A 22,891-nucleotide genomic window follows, 5' to 3' on the forward strand; every position below is an offset into this window, starting at 1 on the left:
GCATGTCCGAGATTTCTCAGGGGTGACCTGGCTTCCAATACCCTTGGCAAAAACTGGTTGGAAATGATTTATTTTTCTTTCTGCCCTGGCCCTCTTTCTGTCTCTGAGAATCTTTGATTTGACCCAGTGTTGAAGAGTACATACCAGGCTCAAGCCGGGATCCAATGCCTTTGGGATGAAGAGAGAGCCCAAAAAGGTTTTGCAGCTTTGGCCTAGAGTTTTGCCAAAACCTAAACCAGACAAACTTTATAAACACAGCTTGAACACTGTGGAACTGCCATCGGACTTGGAATCAAGAAGAGCAGAATTTGGCTGGTGTTTGTCGGTTTGAGCTAGGCAGGAGGGAAGTTTCGTCCTCTACTTTGATACCTAAATTTCAGCTCTCCACTTGCCCTCTCCACTGAACTCCACAAGACCTTCCACAAAGCTCCCTGGCAGGCCTGCCTTCCACAGCCAGTCATCCATGGCCCTGGGCGCTCCACTAAAGATGCCAAGGAGCAGGGAACGGGAGAGGATGCAGGAGGCCGTCGTGGTCTTTCCGGATTAACACCTTTTCTCTTCTCACTCTGCATTCATAACCAAGCCCAGGAGATCCACTTCGCCCCAGGCACATTCATCTGTGAAGTTAGATGGGCAGAGAGTTTGGGAAGGAGACAATATGGCGGATGCAGGGGGAAATGTTCAGGAATGCATTATTCATGCTGCATTATCAGATAATGAGATGTTCCAGATGTGGGAACCTTCTAGATAAACAAGACTTCCTTGCTAAACAGTAAAACTTCTCTTAAATTTTAAACTATTTTTATATATTTTGTTGAACGTGTGTTATAAGCATCTTTGGCTTGAAATAGAATACCTTGATTAGAACTTAAGCGTCTCTTGCTTTACTTCTCATATCTTAAACAGCAGTTCGCTGCACTTCTCTGCCTCCCAGAAATGCCACCCGGAGGTGCCCTCAGCGGCTCCACATTCTGAGCTGTTTTTACTGGTGAAACTGTCACGTTCTTCCCTGTGGGAGTTACTTGTCAGTTCATCAGCTCAGGGCACTCTTTCCACTCTTTCCACTTCTGCTAATCTTTTGTCCACAGTAACTTAGGAATGAAATGGATGTCTTCAGGGAAAGGCAAATAACCAAGTCTATTAAGTCACCAGCTTTATTTTTCTGCATGATTCCGTGGCCACCATTCAATTCAGATCAACAGTTCTTGGGTCTGTTAAGTGAGGATGCTGTGCTTGAAACTAGGTCTCATAAAAAAGTGCCTTTGACTGGTTGCCATCCATTAGAAGAGGCAAGCAGAGGCTTCCTGCTTATCAGGAATGTCACATAAATAAGGACATTACATCCACTTCGTTGTGGGAAGTACATCAGCACAAGAAGGCACAGGTGGAGAAGGAGAATGGAATGTTTGAATCATTCTGCTTAAAGAGGGTACAGGAAGGCTTTAGAGCAGAAGTGATATCTTTAAAAAAGGTTTTATAGGATGAATAGGAGTTCTGTAATTGAAGAAAAAGTAGATAAACATGTTCCAGACATAAGGAACAAGACATGTATTACCCATACATTTGAGAATACAAAAGTCTACTTTCAGATCTCTCAGAGAATTAAACACTTGGGTTGGCTGACAGCACCATTAATTATATTTAGGGTGTTTAAAAAAATCAAACGTCCTTGTTTTGTGAATGCATGTCAAGTGATTGCAGTTACTATTAACTAGGTTCAGACTTGCAGATAAATACAGGGATATTGGAGAACGAGACAAGCATCAGCTTCATAAAGGGGAGATGTTTCCGTGTCCTCCCAAAGTGGCAAAACCTCTCATGTGCAGGGGGTAGTGGTCTTGGGTAGCTTTAAGGAGGGGCCTCATGGGTCTCCAAGAAGCAGTCCCAGAGTCTCAGCTTCTGCATCACCTGGGGCTTGTTAGAAACCAACACATTCTATGGGGTATTACAGTATTTAAAAACTCGAGAGATCTCAAGGGATCTCCTCTGTGCTTAGGAGAGACACCTAACTCCCAAAGAACTACTGAGACCTGCTGGGTTGGGCCTGGGAGGGTCCCATTCAGTCCCTTGGGGACAGGATGCCTTGATGCTCTGAGAGGACTGTGAACTTAAAAATATTCACAACTTAAAAGTTGAGAGTTATGTTTTATTAGATGGGAATTTTTAGGCCTTTAAAAAGTCCGGAGATGGCATCTCAAGAAACCTGGGGAGAACTGCTCTGAGGAGGTGAGGGGAGGAGCCAGGTTGTGTAGAAGTTTTGCAACAAAGGGCAGGTAGTCTGAACATCAAAAGATGGTTGTTAATTAAAGAAAACCAGATATCCCAAGTTAAGGAATTTAGTACTTTTCTTTGTATGAGAAGATGCAAGAGTCTGGGCTCACTGAAGTAATTCCTTTGACATGCACCTCACCTATCTGGGGTCAGCAACCTGTGTTTTCACCTCCTGAGTTTCCTCAGACTCACAGGCTCACCATTCTTGATGGCAGCTGTCGCTGACATCCTTGTTTACTGATCTGGAGGGAAATATTCCATTTCTCAGGACAGATCACTGGGTGCAGACTCAGAGGGAACCTTGAGAGATCAAGATCTGACCAACTGCATGGGCAGAAGGCAACTTCTTAGGTAGACCTGGGTGCCCCTGGGTTCCCAGGGCTCAGAACTTGTTTTTGTGGGGCAGAGAGAATGCCTGACCTCTGAGGGAAGCTCACAGTCAAGCTCTCAATTGCACTTTATTGATTTGAAAATGAGCCAAGTCTGCAGACTGGGCCAGCCCAAGGAATCTCTCTGTGAGTCTTTTTTTTTTCTTCTTATATAAGGTCTAAATGGAAAACTACATTTAAATTAGAAGGTGGCAGAATCATGAAGATGGGACATCATCGCCCTGTTCAAATGTTTTATAGCATCCAGTTATTCTGGCATAATACACTTGACTCAAAGAAATTATTTCTGCTGCAGAAACCAGGAGGGTGGAATCAACCAGTCAGGGCTCTCCCTTCCCTTGGGGAACAGAGGATGAAACTGACACAGCCCTTCTTCCAGAATCATTCTATCTGAGTCCAGATGTAGAGAGGCTAACATCAGGGATCAGGTCTCATTCTACCCTGGGAGCCATTCTGTGCATGTAAGATGAGTTTGTACTTATATGAGCTCACTTGCTGCATATGGGATTTATAATCAAGTTCGTGAGAGGAGAGGGCTGATACCATCCTCAGTGTAGTAATGCAATCTGCATGTATTTAATAACATGTCTTCATTCCAATTATACCAGGCATCATATTAGGATGGGAGGTTGAAGAATGAGAGATAAAATAAAAAGTTGACAGGGCTAAAGATGTATTTTGGAAAACAGATAAGGGATAAAACTAATACCTTGCTAATTGATTTTGTAACCAAGCAGGATCCTATGGAGCCTTCCCTGGATAAACCTTTCCCCCATATCCTCTGCTTTAGCTGCTCTCAGAAGTACCTGAGACCAATAGCAATGTTTGTGTTGTTTTGTTGATGTAAAAAATCTCCCACCAAATGCAAGATGTTAACTACTTGATGACTGTGAACACAAACCCCAGGCCTCCGGGAGCCTAAGGACTGATAGAGTTAACTCCTGTGACCCTGCCCTGTTCCCTCACCATCAGCCAACCAGAGAAATTGTGCAGGATCTGATCACAGACCCTTTGACCACCCTCCCTCTACTGGCTTTTGAAATGCTTTACCAGAACCCTTCAAGAGCTCCAGGCTTTAGGGCATGAGCCACCTGTCTTCTTACATGATGCTGCAATAAACATTTCTCTGCTCCAAACTGACATTTCAGTTTGTTTGGCCTCACTGGCCAAACTTGAGTTAACAATTTCAGCTTTTAATTTAATGGGATGCTTTGCCCTTTGGGAGTTAGTTATTCCTCTTAAACCAGGAGATCCCTTGAGACTGATACTGAATCTGGCCTCGGTACCTCTACAACAAATTAAATCTCAGAGCAGAGTTTTGGGTGAAGTAGAAAAGAGTAGCTTCATTGCTTTGCCAGGAAATAGGAGCCACAGCGGGTTCCTGCCCTCAAAACTGTGTGTCCTGACCTGGCTAGGTTAGTGAGGATTTATAGTCCTGGTTCAAAGAGGGTGTGATCAGCTCGTGGACATTCTTCTGATTGGTTGCTGGTGAGGTAAATGGGAGTCAGCATCATCAACCTTCTGGTTCTGACCGGCCTGGAGTCTTCCTGCTGTGGGCAGCACTCACTTAACTTCTCCCACCTGGAGGGGTCTCAGCATCTTCAAAACAGCTCAAAGATCACTGTTCTGCATATACCTTGACGGGGAACCAGGACCCTGCCCCCAAGGCTGCTCTATTGTTCCCTGATTGCTCCTCCCTTAACTGTATCCCCTCCCTTCCCTGATTAACTCCTGTTTGAACCTGCCTGTTGGAACTCAGGGAAGGTCCTGGAGGCTGAAAGAAACCTATTTCCTGCAAGCAAGACATGAAGAGATGAAAAAGTTTTTATGCCCAGGAGTCTCACAGGGTCCTGCTAGATTCCAAGATCTCTTTGATTTTCTACAAAATATCTTAAGGGAGTTGGATAGGGGAGAGTCTATTCCCTGCCTGGCTCCACACTTTGTTGTTGTTTAGTTTCTCAATTGTGTCCGACTCTTTGCGACCCCATGGACTGTAGCTTGCCAATCTCCTTTTGTCCATGGGATTCTCTAGGCAAGAATACTGGAATGGGTTGCCATTTCTTCCTCCAGGGGATCTTCCTGACCCAGGGATTGAACCTGCATCTCCTGCATTGGCAGGCGGGCATCTCCTGGATTGGCAGGTGGATTCTTTACCACTGAGCCACTAGAGAAGCCCGGACTCCATGCTTACCACTGTGTAAATATTGGTACTTGATACATGAAACTCAATGGACTTGAGTTTGAGCAAGCTCTGGGAGTTGGTGATGGACAGGGAAGCCTGGCATGCTGTAGTCCAGGGAGTCACAAATAGTTGGACATGACTGAGCAACTGAATAACAACAAATTGATTATGAAGATTTGTTTGTTGCCTTATCTAGCTTTGAAATGGCACTGAATTCGTGGATTAAATAAGCAAAAGAATATAACTGTTCTTGTGTGCCTATGAGAGAGAGAGTATGAGGTGGGAGTAGGTAGGAATTCATCACCTATTTCTACTCTAGGACTGCTTCCATCCTTTTCTCTCTCCAGCCTGCCCTCTGCCCCACACTCACCGACTTCAGGAACCTGCAGCCCGGCCCCCCGCCCCTATCCCCACCCCAGCCAGCCTGGCAGGTGGGGAAGGGCCTCTCAGTTACAGAGAGAGGAAGCTAGGTAACCTGTCTGAGTCTCTGTCCACACACATGGCCCATTTATAAGCCCGCTCTCTTTGCTCTGAATCCTCCCAAATGCTCCGTGTTTCTGCTTCTGGCACATTCAGTAGAACAGGCTCTAACTGTAATGAGTTTTTATCACCTTGAGAAGAACCACAGCAGGTTCCGGGTCTAAGCTCTCATTTTTACACCCTTAGGAGAAATGAAATCCATTGGAAATTAATCATCCATCATTTGAGGGCTCCGCTGGGTCTCCCTCCTCCTGCCATCAATACCTATTGCTGGGCACTGTCTCCGTGAGGGAGAGGCTTTCTTTGCTCGGTGTCTAAACACAGTCTGCATCAGGAGTGGTGGCAGAGTCAGAAAGCTCTCTGCATAGGAGTTTTAACTTCCCAATTCAAAAAAATTAGGAGAGATCTAATTTAGGGATTAAAAAATTCCCATAAAATAAATGGATGGCACGTTGTTACACTGACCTTTTCCCTAAGGGAGTAAATATGATGAAGGGTGTGTTAGTATGCTTGGAAGGGGAGTTTTATTTTCTCCAGAGGTAACATGCAGTCTCTGCTGGACTGGGAACCCAGCTGTGGATTCTGCAAAATCTGCCTCTGCCCTCACTGGGAATTTCTGGCTGTAGCTATGTCTCTGCCCACCACCCCAGTTTACCCAAAACCATGGCCTGGATTCCTCCATTTCCTTTCCGTAAGATGCCAACTGGGTACCTACTGTCTGACTCACCCCGATTCATCCCCTTTGTCTTATCAGATACACAGACACATAGTTAGGGGCACAGAAAACACCTGTGTGTCCAGATCAACGTGGCCATCCCCACCATGCCCTTTCCTGCCCTTGAGGATCATATCTCCCCTAGAGACATGTCAGCATTTCTTCTCTTGCATTTTCCAAGGAGGAAGAAGGTATTTAATCCATTTGGGCTCAAAGTGAGCCAGGTGAATGTCCTGCTGCCCCACTGAGCTTGCGCGTAGGTGCCTGTCCCCTCCCCGTCTCGCTGTGTCCCCCAAGCCTGACATTTCTCTGGTGTTGTTTGGTTGTTATTTTATTGTTTCTGCAACCCCACAGACTGTAGCCCGCCAGGCTCCTCTGTCTGACACATATGCAGGGGCCAGTGTACAGGTGGCTTTGTTTGCAGAGACTAATGATCATGCTGACTTTTAGGAGGTGCCTCTGGTCCCAAATCAAGCCTCCCCCTCCCTGGGCCATGGTAAGTAGGACCACCCAGCCAAGCCCTTGTCCAGTGATGATCTGGACCAATGTGCCCCCAGCCATCAGGGCTAAGCAACCTTTGAATGAGCAGTGCTGAGACCAGGAGTGTCTGACCACCCAGCTGGCACTGTTCTGAGCACTGAACATATAATTGACTCACCTAAACCTTAAACACCCATGAATTTTAGGTCCTCATTGTGTCCCTATTTTATAGATAAAACGTGAGGCACAAATAGGTTAATAAACCTCCTAAGGTCACACAGCCAGGAAACCATAGTGCCAGGAAGCAGGCCAGGCCCTCTGTCTCCAGAGGCTGAGCTCTCACTAACACAGTGAATGAAGTCTAGTTGATGGACAGAGAAAGACAATTCATTATAGAGGACCCTGCAAAGTCCCGCTGGCCCAGGCAAAGGGCATGGAGAGACAGTCCACAGAAAATGCTGCAGACCATCCTGACACGAGTGAAAGGATGCAATCAAACCACACAGGGATGCCATCTCTCACTTACAAACTTAGTGATACAGGCTGCTGCCAAGACCGTTGGGGATACAGGTAGCCTCACAGACTGTTAATGAATATGAACCATGGTCAGACCCCCACACGAAGAAATTTATCAACAGCCATCAAAATGACAGGAAGATTTACACTTTAAACCTCCACCTGTTCTGGAACTCTATTCCGGAGCCTAAAATTCACAGCCTAAGTTGCACACACACACACACGTATACACATACAGTCACACACACAAATGTACAGTAGTTTGAGTGGCATTGTGATAGTAAATTGAAATAGATTTTAGCTCACATATCTGTGAATTGGATACATGTTCAATAAATTTTATGTGTGTATACAAAGGAATGAACTTCCCAGCTGGCTCACTGGTAAAGAATCCAATGTAAGAGATGGAGGAGACCAGGGTTCGACCCCTGGGTGGGGAAGATCCCCTGGAGGAGGAAATAGCAACCCTCTCCAGTATTCTTCTTGGGAAATCCCATGGAGAGAGGAGCCTGGTGGGCTTTCAGTCCATGGGGTCACGAAGAGTTGGACACGACTGAGTGTCAGAGTACATATACACATACAAAGGAATACAATACAGCTCTAAACACATATAAGGTATATTTTTACAAATATGAAACAACAGTATATATACTCTGCTACTTTTTGTCTTAGGAAGGGTGAGAATAATCTATTTTCTTATTTGCCTGTCTCACACAAGTAAACATTGGCTGGATAAACAAAGTACAGATGAGTTAGGAGATACCATAAAACAGTGGGGGACGGTGTTAGAGTAAGGGTGGGAGTCGCACTTGTCTGTGTTTCGAAGTAGATTGTTATTTCGATCATGTCAGTATAGTCACCTTTGAAAACATGACGTTAAATAATTTGGAAATGGGATGGTATGGAGCTTACAGAATTGTGGGGGAACTCTGAGCAATTGTTTACAAGGAGTGTAAAATAAATGATAATAGTCTCAGGGCAAAAGTAAATTTCCATCATATCCTTGGCCATGTTACCCAGATCTTCCAACACCAAGCTATGGACATGAAATATAGTGGGTGCTCCTCTTTCCAATGCCTGAAACAATGGAAGGGGGAAGGTAGTTTCCAGATTTCCCCACTTCACAGCTCTATAATCCAGTTCAAATGTACTGACATTCATATTGCCTGACATCCGTATGCCTTCTGGATGTGCCTAGAGAGAAAAGATGTGTGAGAAGGGTGTTATTAGGCTCCTGTGAAAGCAGAGAAGGCGTTATTCCCTCCCCCAACAAGCCATATGTGACCACTATCTGGGAAGGGAAGTGCAGAAAAATAGACATTGTTTAAGAAAATGATGAAAAATATTATTAGAGGACATCAAATTAAGTTGATTTAAAGCCCACGATGCTCTGAAATTGATGGCGAGTTTGCCATGGGTTCACTGCGATTGTAATTTGGAGAATCCCTGTAAAACCTGGACCAGGGTCATCCTTCCCTACTCAGGGCAGTTTTTCCTGTAAGCTTCCCTGAGAAGAGTGAGACATGTCTACGTGGGACTGTTTCCTGTCTTACATGGGTGCCAGTGTGTTGAATACAACGCAGAGCAAAATCACTAACGTAAGAAGAAAGAAATACCCAAACTTTGCTTCTTCATACACCCCTAGAGATTCAGGGAAGGCCAGGAAGAGCTGGATTTTCTTTTTTTTTTTTTTTTTTTTTCCAGGAAAAGAGACTTTCTTTTGCTCCTAAAAGTTCTGAACTTAGAGCCACTATCGTAAATATCCTTAGCTTTTTACCTGATGTGCTGCTTGAACCTTATTAACCTGAAATATTTTCTGGGCTAGTGACATGAGAGTCCCTAATAACCTTACAGGCAGCTGGCTTGCTGCTTAATGCGTTTTGAACATTTTGGGCACTAGGACTTTCCCAAAAGGTTTTGCACAATATTTTAAGCCTAAACTGTCTCAGATATTGTAGAACACTTGTTGCTGGGAATACTAGTTCCATGATAAAACACCTGCATCATGATGACACATTACGCATTTAAAGAGAGCTGGGATGTGTTCGTATTTGACAGGAACAGGAATGCAAATTCCTGGTGGGTGAGTGGGAAGCACAGGAGACATGGCCCCTTTGGCATAAGACTTGAATTATTCCGCTGGGACCCTCCGATGACACTGCAGTCTGAGTACTGGGAAGCCACTTTTTTTTTTTTTTCCCCTAACGGGCTTTAATTGCTTTTTGCTGAGGCCAGGGATATTTATGGGTTAGGAGATTGCCAAGTTATTTATTAGATGGGGTATCTAGGGATAGACTAATATAAATCACTTAGGCCCGGTATTGAACATACCAGACACTCAGTAATTTAAAAAGCTTTAATAAAAATGCTAAAATATGAGACTTGTCTTTGGCTGTAATGAGACTCAGTTATCATGTTTTTATCAGCGATGTTCAGTCACAGACCCCTCCCCCTCCTCCGATGTAAGAAAATGGGAAAGCAAAGTGGTCCTTATTTTCAGATTCTCCAGATTTGCTGGAATTGAGACAGCGTTTAGAGATTTGCAGAAAGACTGACATAACAATGGTACTGCGGTCCTACTCGCTGACTTCCTCATTCTCAGAAACCCAAGCATATTCTCTCACATTAGAAATCTTGTCTTTTGTGGATCTAGTGGTGAGTTTTATAAGGGGGTATATAAGCTTGTATATGGACTAAGGAGAGCGTCCTTGTTGTACCTGCTGGGAGATATGGATCGGAGTACAATGAATGCTGTGGCCAATACCTGGTCCATAGAGGACACAGTAAAAACTCATGGAGCCTAGAGCTTGTGGAATCCCAGAGAATCAAGAACATGACTTTTCTCATTTTTATTCTTTTGCCATTGATTAATAAACTTTATTTTATTTCTTAAATCTTTAAACTTTTATTTTAAGCAATTTTTTGGAGTATGGTTGCTCTATAATGTAGCTTTAGATTCTGCTGCACATCAAAGTGAATCAGCTGTGTGTTTACACGTATCCCCTCTGTTTTGGATTTCATTCCCGCTTAGGTCACCACAGAGCATTGAGTAAAGTTGCCTGTGCTGTCTAGGAGGTTCTCATTAGTTACCCGTTTTATACATGGTAAACACACACACACACACACACACACACACACGTGTATTTATGTATCAATCCCAATCTCCCCCATCCCATTTCCTCCCTTGCTATCCATACTTTGATCTCTGTGTCTGTGTCTATATTTCTGCTTTGCAAATAGGTTCACCTGTACCATCTTTCTAGATTCTGCAGATATGCATTAATACACGATGCTTGTTTTTCTCTCTCTGACTTACTTCACTCTATATGACAGACTCTGGGTCCACCCACGTCTGTACAAATGACCCAGTTTTGTCCCTTTTTATAGCTAATATTCCATCATATATATGTGCCACATCTTCTTTAATGAGAATACCGAAGTAGAGGTACATGCCATAGCAGTTTTCAAAGTATATTATTTTTTATGATTTCTTTTGTTCATGAAAAAGGAAAGTGTTAGTCTCTCAGTGGTGTCTGACTCTTTGCCATCCCATGGACTGTAGCCCACCAGGCTCTTCTGTCCATGGAATTCTCCAGGCAAGAATACTGGGGTGGGTTGCCATTCCCTTCCCCAGGGCTCTTCCTGACCCAGGGGTTGAACCAAGGTCTCCTACATTGCAGGCAGACCCTTTACCATCTGAGCCACCAGGGAAGATCCTTTGTTCATAACTAGATCCTTTTTAGCAAAGTTTTAGCTTTGCCATGTTATAAAGTACTGAAACAGGGGTCGTGGAGAGAGAAGGGGGTTGCCATTTCCTTATAAATGGTGAATGAGAAAGAGAAGTTCCTTCCTGTGGCAGCACCCTGCTGTGGGCATTGTTGTGGACAAGGGCCTGTTCCTTTAAGATTTTCCAAGTCCCACCTTCCTCCCAAGATGCAAGCTTTCTGTGTCTAATCCCAGCGAATTTCTTCCCCAGTTCTAACTCAGAGCTGGGCACAGGTGACTCCATCTGGAGTCCAGGAGTGAGGGGCAATGGCCTCCTCTTGGCAGCACTGAACAGGTGGAGAAGAGAAGGGAATAGAGGGAAGGGGAGAGGGAAAAGGGGAGGGAAGGGAAGGAAGTTACAGAGTTGGCAGACAGGAGAATTGCTGGGGAGAATCCAGATGGTTCCTGAAGGGCAGTCCAAGGGTAAGGCTGTGTGGGAAGTGGTGGAAACTCAGGTGAGTCCATCGAGGCTCCGAGGTTGCCATGGAGGTAAGCAGAGCACAGTAGGGATGCCTGACCCTACTGACAAGATGCCCATCCTTGTCAGCTGGGCATGAGTGGCCCAGAGCAGGGCAGGAGCCAGTAAACACTCCGGTGCCAAGTGAGAGGTGAGCAGGTCAGGAAGGCCCCTGCCAAAGGCTCCAGACCCGGGAGACCGAGTGTTGGGTGGACTCCTGGACAAACTCTCAAGAACATCATGATAGAAGCCCATTTCCATGCCCCTTCCTGCCCCTGTCGCCCCCGCATTCATCATAAGGCCTTTGGGGACAGGGAGAAAGATGAACACACAAAAGTGATGTCAGCGATCATCTGCCGACAGGGTGTTGGGCCAAACAAACAAACAAACAAAAAATCAGGAAGACCAGGAGCTGATGGAAGAGTTGGAGGGAGTTCATGAAACCCTAAATGCATGTGGCCTGGTCCTCAGGTGGGGGGTCCTCCTCCCTCCTGTCCCTGCCAGGCTGGGCTTTGGTTCAGCAGAACGAAGGATGCAGACTGGAGCAGCGGCGACTCTGCTGAGGGGCTGGAGGGCAGGGCCGGGCATACCCTGAGCAGGATGGTCCCACCTCCTACTCTTTTCTGTGCTGCTATCCTTTGACCCAGGAGCACAGAATGAAGGTCCCAGGGACCTGAGGCAGAGAATGAGAAGTAGTTGGTGATTAGGGCATGCTGGCAAATCACCCAGACCACTTCATCTAGTCCTGCTCCCTATTCATTGTGGTTGGCATTACCTGCTGTTCCAGGCCATCGGAAGAGGGAGGCTTCACTCCAAACTCCATCGGAGTCCCCTGAAACACAACATGCCATGTGCGAACTGCGAGGCCAGGAGCTGGCTGCCATGTTCGTGGCCTTCAGAGCCAGTGGACTGGTGCTGCTTCTGGTTGTGGCTTTGCAGGGCTGAGACCTGGGGTTCTGAAGTCAGTAGGGACTGTGTGCACATCTCAGCTTCTCCTCTGTCCCTGTGTGACATTCAGCAACTTGTTTAACCTCTCTCTGCCTTTAGTTCTTCACTGTAACAATGTGCAATTATAAACCTTCCTGGTAAGATTTCCCCAGGATGAAATAAGTGATGTTTGGGAAATTATTTGTATGGCGCCTCCTGACACTCATGAATTTCTTTGAAAAATGAGAGTTGCTGGCAAAAAAAGAAAATCTATCAGCAGAATTAAGAGCCAATGATATTGACATTTATCATGTGACAGGCTCCATGATTAAAGCATTTTATATCCCTTTACCACTTATTCTTCCCAAGGACCCTACGAGTGACCTACATCACCCCCCCACTTTGCAGTGGAAACCAGGGGTTAGAGACATTTTGTGACTCTTTCAAAGTCATGCTGTGAATAGGAGTGATTGTAACAAAAGATGACTATGACCAAGTAAAGAAGTAAAGAGAAGGAGAGAGGTCTGAGACCAGGGCCTGGGGGTCCTGGAGTGGGAGAGACTTGGGTGAAGAGAGGTCTTGGACTTGCCCGCCACCTCACAACACAAGCTTGACAGAATTGGGACTAGGACACAAGTGTTTCCTTGGCTGTGAAATGAGGAGGTTGAGCTAGGTGATCCCTAAGGTCCGTTTTTGACTTGAAAATTGTATGATGTAAATTAAACCCTGAGATTCTGAGCGTGTGTGTGGCAAGCAGAACCCTCAGGGGGAGGTGGTGAGTCAGAGAGGACAGAACAAAAGAAGACTCCAGAGGGAGGCATCTCCTGCCCCAGAAAGACCGACGGAGGAGAAAGACTCTGACAGCATGGAGGTTCTCTGATCCTGGTCAGTTGCTTGAATCATGTGAATTAAAAATAGGAAACGTGTGTCTGTGTCTATAAATAGGTTCCGTAAGAGAGTGGAGACAATCATCACAAATGGCCTCAACGGAGCTTGGAGGGTTGGGGATGTTCTGGTCCCTGGAGTATATTCATGTGTAATTCATAACCATTTGTTCTCCTTCCCTACATTCTGCGAATCCAAATAGAGCCAAGAATAGAAAAGCAGTCAGAGCCCCCCAGGTCTAATCTTAGCCAGGATAGAATAAAACCACATCATACTGGGGCACAAAGGGAGTTCAACTCACAGTCAGAGTCTAAAACTGCATCAGCTGGTCCTGTCTCTTAAGGATTGGGGTGTGACCACACGCGGTCTGGCCCAGTTCCAATTCCCTGGCTGCCCCCTGGGTCCTGAGAGCTGTGTTTTCTAGAAGCCCCTCTGTGCTGTCAGTTAAAGCCAGCACACGTGGACTGAGCACCTACTGGATACCAGATGCTGAGAGGTGCTGGGGATGCTGAGGGAACAAATAGCTGTTCTTGTTTGTGAAGATTCTTCTCTTCTCTCTCCCCCAAGGGGTGAGAGAGACATAGGCAGCAGAGCATGTGAGAAGGGCTTTAACACTTACACGGATCCTCACCCTCCCCAGACTTCGCTTGTCCTACCTCTAACTGTCTCTCACATCTCCCTCTCTGCCCATCTTCCCTGCTATACCACACTTGTCCAAGGTATCACCACCTCCCTGCTTGGCAACAGCTGAGCTAATTTTCCTGTTCCCACTTCTTTCCTCTTCCCAGTGTTATCTGTCCTACCACAAACACTCATCACCACCACCACCATCATGATCACCATCTTCACCACCACCATCACCATGATCACCACCTCCATTGTTATCATCATCACCACCATCATCACCATCACCATCATCATCACCACTGTCATCATCACCATTATCATCTCCCCATCACCATCACCACCATCTCCATTGTTATCATCATCATCACCACCATCATCATCACCATCATCATCACCACCATCATCATCACCACTGTCATCATCACCATCATCTCCCTATCACCATCACCACCATCATCATCACCATTATCATCACCATCACCACCACCACCATCATGATCACCATCTTCACCACCACCATCACCATGATCACCACCTCCATTGTTATCATCATCATCACCACCATCATCACCACCATCATCATCACCACCATCATCATCACCATCATCATCACCACTGTCATCATCACCATTATCATCTCCCTATCACCATCACCACCATCATCATCACCATCATCATCACCATCACCACCACCATCATCATGATCACCATCTTCACCACCACCATCACCATGATCACCACCTCCATTGTTATCATCATCATCACCACCATCATCACCACCATCATCATCATCCCACATTTTAAAGCCCCCCTATTTCTCTTGTAAAAGGATAAAAATCTTAGCATTTCCTCCACAAACCCATGAGTTCTGGCCTCTGCCTGTCCAGCCTCATTCTGTATGGCTTTCCTCTTTTCCCTTTATCCACATCCCCCCGAGCTCACCCTGCTTCCTGTCTGTATGTAATCCTTACATACGCTGATCCTTCTGCCCAGGTCTGCTCAGAACAAATCCCTCACCTAGACCCCCTGTCCAGGAAGGACCCCCATCATAGGCCCTCCTGGTGTCTTGCACACCCACAGCATCATCACGTGTTAACTCCCATGATCGTGTGTCAGCGCTGGTGTTCTCCTGTAGACCCCAAGCTCTACAGCTGACATGAAAGCAGGACCTATCCTCTCTTCTGTCTCTACAGTAATCCTAGGACGTGATACACACTTGTGTAAATTTAAGAATGAACATATTACATCATTATGCACAGGAAGTCATGGAGCACCTCCCACTACTCACCCTTGGGATGGGGAGTGGTGATGGAGGAGGGTGCTGCATCTCAGCATCAGTTTGTAGGCGTGAGTAGGACTTGAACAGACAGATGAGTGAGAAGGGGGCACACGGACAGACAACACAGTGCGGGTAACAGTGTGGGACGATGAGTGAGCACGGGGTACATTGAGCACTGCAGGGAGGCTGACTTGGCTGGGGCACACACGGCTAGCTGTCTTGAAATGGCAGGGGAGACAGTGGGCAAGCAACGAATACTGGAGAGTTGAGCACAGGCATGGAACTATTATAAAGGAAGAAAGCACTTCCTGAGAATCCTGTGTGCGAGGTTGCTCCCTCTCCTTAACACAAGAATGTCTGGTTCTACCTCTCAAGAGCTGACACTTGGTTTTTTTTGTTGTTGTTGTTGTTGTTTTTTAAACAGGGTCTTTATAGGGATGTAATTCACTCACTGGAAGATTCATCCTTTTAAAGAGTAGAATCCAGTCACTTTTAGTATATGCACGAGATTGCAGACCAATCACTACTCTCCAATTCTAGAGCATCACCCCGGAAAGAAACCCAGGCCCATGAGTGGCCTCTCCTATTTGCCCTCTCCCCAACCGGTGGCAACTCCTGTACTTTCTGTCTCTATGGATTGGCCCATTTTGAAACTTTCGTGTAAATAGAGACCATGTAACACGTTTCCTTTGTGTTTGGCTTCTTCCATGTAACAGTGTTTCCAAGGCTTACACATGTGAAAGCATCAGAACTTTGTTTCTCTTCATCGATGCATTGTATTCTACTGTACAGATGTGCTATATTTTGTTGATCCATTCAGCTGTGGATGAAAGTCTGGGTTGTGTCCAATTTTTGTCCATCATGAATAATGCTGTTATGAGCATTTGTGTTGTGTGGACGTGTTTTCATTCCTCCTGAGTATATACCTAGGAGTTGAATTGGGAAATCACAGGGTACCTCTATCTTTCATCTTCTGAGGAAGTGCTAGGCTGTCAGGCGGCTGCACCATTTTACAATTCCACTAGCAATGGAGGGTTCCAATTTCTCTACATCCTCACCAACTCTTGTTATTATCTGTCTTTTTGATTATAGCCATTTTAGTGGATGTGAAGCGGAAACTCATTGTGGTTTTGATTTGCATTTTCTAAATGAATAATGATGCTAAACATCTTTTCATGTGTATTTTGGCTATTTGTGTATCTTCACTGAATAAAGTCTATTCAAATCCCTTTGTCTACATTTTAATTGGGTTGTTTATATTTTTTGTTGAGTTGCATGTGGTTTTATATATTTTAGATACTAGTTCCTTATCAGATATATTATTTATAAAAATTTTCTCCCATTCTGTGGGAATTTTTTCACTTTCTTGCTAGCATCCTTTGAAGCACACACTTTGCCTCAAATTGAACACAATTAAAAGCTTTTCAAATTTCAGTGATGTACAGTTTACCTATTTCTTTTCTTCTGTTGCTTGTGCCTTTGGTGTCATATCTAAGAAATCATTGCCTGATTCAAGATCACAAAGATTCACACCTTTGCTTTCTTCTAGGAATTAGTTCTTAAATTTAGGTTTGTGATGCATTTTGAGTTAATTTTGTATATGATGTGATGTCAGGGTCCAACTTCATTGTTTTTCCTGTGGCTGTACAGTTGCTCCAGCATGATTTGTTGAAAAGACTATTCTTTCTTCATTGAAGTGTCTTGACATCCTATTGAAAATCAATTGACCATAAATATATGGGTATATTTCTGGACACAGAATTCTTTTCCACTGATGTAGGTATCTACCCTTATGCTGATTTTTAAATAGGGAGACTTTACTAAGGATATGTTGAGGACTGAAGGAAATGGTGTATAAGAGCACTTAATACCAGGCTCAAATAAATAAACACTAGATATTTTATTACTGCTCCTGGTGGTGGTGTCACTTTGTACCCCATAGTAGCCACCTTGAACTTGCACTGTTATTAGAAGATAATTAACTCACAGAATTTAGACTAGAATGAACCCAAGAATTCACAATCTAACTTCTTCACTCAAAACTAATCAAATAAATAAGAGACCACCACCACATACATACAACACACACACACATGCACACAGAAACACACATCACACACACACACACACACACACACACACACACACACACACCTTAAGCCAGAACTATTAACTGATTTACAAAAAAATCACACAGTTATGGAGAAGACAACATTAGAGCCTACATCTCCTGACAGTTGCTATAATGCTCTTTGCACCATATCATACTATTTAGTATAGAAGATACAGCATGACCAAGCCTAGCGTGCTTTCTATAATTCCCAAATTAGTCTTAACTCTAGTTTATGAAATTATCTTCTTTGTTAAAACACAAAATAAAAGGTAATCCTTGAAGAATAAAACAATGAAACTTTAAAAGTCTATTATTTTTATAAACTAGCCTTGAGGTTTAAAAATGTACTAGAATGCAGTTCGTATTTATATTTGTTTTCCCTGATCTCTTAATATTTTGTTATTCTCTGGGGGCGATGAAAATATAATAATAATGTAAAAACAAAGATAATAAGTATTTAAGTCTCTTTACAATCATTATCTCTAATCTTTTCTCCACTTTCCTGTGTGGCAAATATTTTTATCCCCATGTTATGGTTGAGGAAGCTTATACTTAAAGGGCTTAATCACACAAAAAGTAGTTGAAAAGAAGTGGTATTCAGGGACTTCCCTGGTGGTCCAGTGATTAAGAGTCTGTCCTCCTGATGCTGGGAGCCTGGGTTCGATCCCTGGTCAGGGAACTAAATACCCCAAGCTGCAACTAAGACCCTGGGCAGCCAACAAGGAAGTGGTATCCAGACTTCAGCCTCTACGACTCCAAATTATAAGATTCTCTTTTTCCATTTGTTTTGACTGTGCCACTCAGTCTTAAGACACTTAAAACAGGAAGAGTTTTAACAGGTGGAGTTACTGCCCTGAAGACAGGGAGGCGCAGTGCTGAAGCTCCTTCTAGAAATAGAAGCAGACGCCCCGGAAAGAAAATAGACATGGAAGAGCCAGGCCATTTCTTTATATAAACGTGCAATTTGCCCTAGACATTCAGGTTCAGTAGCTCAGATGAAGAGGCAGGGATGAATGATTATTTATCAAGTATTTCCTTTTTATTCTGGAAACATTTATCATGAAATTGTCCCTGCTATCCAAGGCAAACTTCATTTATATGTCTTGACTGAAAATGGAAGGAATCGAGATTGAGAGAATGAGTAGCTAGGCCCAGAGTAAGCCATTTTTCTGGAGAAGGGACTGGCAACCCTCTCCAGTATTCTTGCCATGAACAAAGGAGCCTGATGAGCTATAGTCCATGGGGACGCAAAGAGTCAGGTACGGCTTAGTGACTAAACCACCACCACCGCCAAGCTATTTATGAGATTCTAAGTGGCATGTATAGTATTAACAACCATATATAAATGTGAACAAAAGCAGCTAACATTTATTAAGCTCTTACTTATTTCCAGACACTGTGCTAACATGCTATACACGTTCACACTTGGTTCTTATAACCGCTACTGCTGCTGCTGCTAAGTCGCTTCAGTCGTGTCCAACTCTGTGCGACCCCATGGCCTGCAGCCCACCAGGCTCCTCCGTCCATGGGATTTTCCAGGCAAGAGTACTGGAGTGGGGTGCCATTTCCTTCTCTGTTCTTATAACTGAGAGAGATCAATTCTATCATCTTCATTATACGGATGGAGAACCAGGGATCAGAGGGGTTAAGCCCACGGTTACACAAGTTTACCAACTCCAGAACCTAAGCTGCGGTTCACAGCCTCTCACACGCTGTTTCAGCCTTGTCATATCACCTTTATGTAAGGTGGGGCCAGTATATCCAGAGTTCAGTCCCCAGTTACCTTTGCACAAAGAAACGGTTCTCCTTTAGAAAAGCTTTTTTATCTCAGAGCTTGAGATTGTTTGCATCACAGATTGGGTTGAAAATGAACCAAAGGCAGCAATAGAGGGTGGATAAATATTTTGAGTTTGGACTGGACAGCTTTTGAAAATGATGCCATGGATGCATACATAATGATTCACAAAGGAAACTGTGATCTATGTTAAGAAAACACATTATAACTGAAAGAAAAAAAATAAGGTAGAGAGTATTTCAGGGAGGGGAAAGGGCACATGTCAAGTGTCTAGGGTGGAGAACCCTTGGCAGATTCAAGATACTTTAAAAAACTACATGCTATGTGCTACATTTGGGGGAATGACGCTACTCCATGTCAGGCTTGTTGTGATACAATAGGAACACAAGGATGAATATAGCAGATTCTGTCCATGGACGGAGCATAGTGGTAAAGATAAATGATATGATAAAGATATAAACAAGAATGCCTTAAGGGCAAAAGAAGCAGTGAAAGCAGCATAAAGGAGCTCATATTCAAGTTGAGTGTAGAAGGTGAGAGTCTGATAAAACTGTGTTTGTCTGTTTCTCTGTAGGTGTGTGTGTATATATATATATACATGTATATATATATATATATGCATATAACAGAGAGATGACATTTTATCTGTTTTATATCTACATCTGTATCTGTGCAGGTGTCTATATGTCTGTATCTATCTATCTACTATCAATCCACCCATCCATCCATCCATCTAAAGTGACCACAATCTGAAGTACTTGTCACCGTGCAGTGATGCATCTGCCCAGTCGTGTGCGGACACATTGTGACCCACCACCGCCCATGAGAAGATAACCAGGTGCACACAAGACCCGCAGGGAGGGTCCCCAGTGTCTGCAGATGTGACGGGAAACACACTGAGCTATTTGTCATCCTTTAATTAGACTCATGTGGGTCCTGCCATTTTCTTTGGGTCATTTCAGCATTTCTAGTGAGATTGTTATATATTTTTGTGCTTACCTGTATATTCATAATCTCTAACGATAGATAGATAGATGATAGATAGACTCACATGCCACAGATACGTGTTTGAAAATTGAACAAAGCTCTCTTGTCAATATAGGTAGAAGCACTTAAAGTCATTTCCAAGTGTTCCTTTTTTTTTTTATGTTATGATGGAAACAATGGAAGACCATAATAGTGTTGCCAAATTTAATTCAGATGGAAAATAAAATGAGAAATGTTGAGCACCTCCCTTGGCTAGCTTGGTGCTGGTAAGACCAGGATGACTGAGTGGCCCCACATTCCCTAGCAGGTGCTTCACTGGGGAAACCAACTGACCAGGAGGTGGTTTCACTCACAGTGGACATGGCCATGAGCAAAGAGTCAGTGGGAGGACCTTCAAAGCAGAGGAAACAGAGAATGCAAATATAAATATTGTGTTTGGGGCACTGATAGGAGATTAAAGAAAGAGGCAACACAATGTAAAGGAAGGAATTCTGTCAAACCCTCCCCATGCCTCAATTTCTTCATTTTTAATAGTGAGAATATTTGTTCTATTTATCTCATAGTTTGAGAAAAAGTCGTGAGATAATGCATATGTAAATTATTTGAAAACAAATCATATGTTAATAAGCAATACCAACTATTGTAGTGGCTTAGTTGCTTAGTTGTGTCTGACTCTTTGCAACCTCATAGACTGTAGCCCACCAGGCTCCTCTGTCCATGGGATTTCCAAGGCAAGAATACTGGAGTGGGTTGCCATTTCCTTCTCCAGGGGATCTTCCCAACCCAGGGATCAAACCCACATCTCCTGCAGTACAGGTGGATTCTTTACCACTGAGCCACCTGGGAAGCCCTAATACCTACTATTACATATTATATATTAATAATGATGCCATGATTGAAAACAGAAAAAGCTTTCCTTTCTCCCACTTTACTTCCTGGGTTTCCTTTCTTGCTGGCAACCCTCACCCTTCACGCTGTCCTTGCGTTTCCTCCTTTGTGGAAAGTGACGGAGGACAGTGTGGGCCTGCAGAGGGTGTAGGGGGCTTGGTGAAACGTTGGGGTCAACCTCCAGGATCCCACTCCAGGAAGCTCCCTCCTACTGGGGGACGCTGTCCATGCACTTGGGAAAAGAGGATATTCCCCCAAATATCTGTAGAATTTTACAAATATCTCCTAACCCAGGACCTTTTAAACTACCAGACAAACACATATGGAACTAGTAGCTCTGAGCTGGGGGCTGTACTGAGCGAACCATCCCTGGACATCACAGCTTCAATGTCCTAAATCATCCTCCATTGATCAGCTATGCCCCCCACCCTCCCGCCTCAGCTGTGTCCACCTTACAATAAGTGAGATGCTTGGGTCTCGAGAAAGAGAGCTTCAGACAGCCTAACCCATCCAGATAAGCAGACCTTATTCTGAGAATATTCTGGAAAGTGCACTGAAATTGTTGCTTTATAAAAGGAGGAAAAAGTATTGATATTTCTAAGCCAGGAATGATTTTTTAACAAGCTGGAAAATACTGAAAAACAAGTAGTATGGTTTTCTCAAGAGAGTGCAGTCTAGTTAGAAAGTACACTATTCTTTCCCAGTGTGTGTTTTGGTAAAATATGTGCAATGAAATTTCAGGCCAATTCCTAATGCAGAAATAATCCAAAATGTGGCAGATTTATAAGCCAGGTACATTTTATTTATTTGCTAACGTGGATTCCCTTATGATGGCAAGTGTTCTCCATGTTACTTATGGCTTCTCCTTGAAAAAGACTTACCTCCGTGGTCTCAGCAGCATAAAACTCCAGGCTGCAGGGTTTTCTGGATCAAGGATCAGCTGTAACTGTCTTCCACCAACTGACCCAGGTGGTTTGGAATCTCCTAGGACTCTACCTGTTTTCTAATTTATAATTAAACTGGCAGTTGGAATAAATCAGCATACCTATACGCTTGGAGCTCCTCTCTCTGCCGACCTTTCTTTTATTTTGAGAATCTGAAAGAAAATTGAGAAGAAAGCTTTCAGTATCAGAAATCCTCCATTAGAAGCTTTGCCCCACCCCTCTTAGTTCTCAGATTTGTTCAATGGGTTTTTGGATCTTTCTTTCAAAGAGGAATTAAGCAGGTGCCCACCTCAACCTTGTGCCAGATGCTGCGGAATAGAGGTGGATGTCATTCCATCCTTATCTTCCAGCACCTCACTCTCTAGGTAAAGAGACAGGCATAGACATGGGTGGGGTGGGGGTGGAGAAGGAAAGAGTTGGATGAATTGGAAGATGAAGATGGACATGAATGCACAACCGTGTGTAAAACAGAGAGCCAGTGGGAAGCTGATGTATAGCACGGGGAGTTGAGCTCAGCTCTGTGATGACCTAGAGGGGTGGGATGGGGGAGGGGGTGGCAGGGAGATTCAAGAGGGAGGGGAAATATACACATGGCCGATTCACATTGCTGTCGAGCAGAAAGTAACACAACATTGCAAAGCAATTACACTCCCATTAAAAATGTGTTTACATATATTTTAAAAAATAAACTGAGAATAAAAGACAGTGAGACAGGTGTAAAATAATCAACTGTAAGGACAACACATCCAGTTCCTTTGCTAGGGGAGGTGGGGGATTCTCTTTTCAGGATTTGGGAAGAAGTGAGGGAAAACTGCAAAGGGGAAGTGACCTTTGATGTCCCTTGAAAGATGAGCTGTGTGTTTTCAGACAGGAAGAGAAGAGGAAAAGGGAAGGGGCGAGTACAGAGGGAAGTGTGCTGAGCTTGTTGCACGCAGGTGAAGAGGAACTCTTAAAAGCACTTTGCATTTTCCCTTTGGTTCTACTTTTCCATCCACCATCAGTAATGCCTGTCTCTTCAGTTACTGCTTCCCCAGAACACCACCCTCGCACACACACACACACACACACACACACACACACACGCCTCCTGCTATGACCAGACCTTATATAGAACTGCTTCCAGGAGTGCCCTGTACATGTTGTGTTAATGGTCACATTCCTTGCTGAATCAAGCGTAATAAACTGAAATAA

General features: G+C 44.2%; 1 protein-coding gene across 5 annotated transcripts in view; it reads left to right on the top strand.

The window, feature by feature from the left end:
* The window catches only part of OPCML (opioid binding protein/cell adhesion molecule like), a 1,017,619-nt gene that overhangs the window by 893,898 nt on the left and 100,830 nt on the right, over positions 1–22,891 (top strand). The window lies entirely within an intron of this gene.

This window comes from Odocoileus virginianus, chromosome 28 (genome assembly GCF_023699985.2).
Source record: "Odocoileus virginianus isolate 20LAN1187 ecotype Illinois chromosome 28, Ovbor_1.2, whole genome shotgun sequence".
NCBI lineage: Eukaryota > Metazoa > Chordata > Mammalia > Artiodactyla > Cervidae > Odocoileus > Odocoileus virginianus.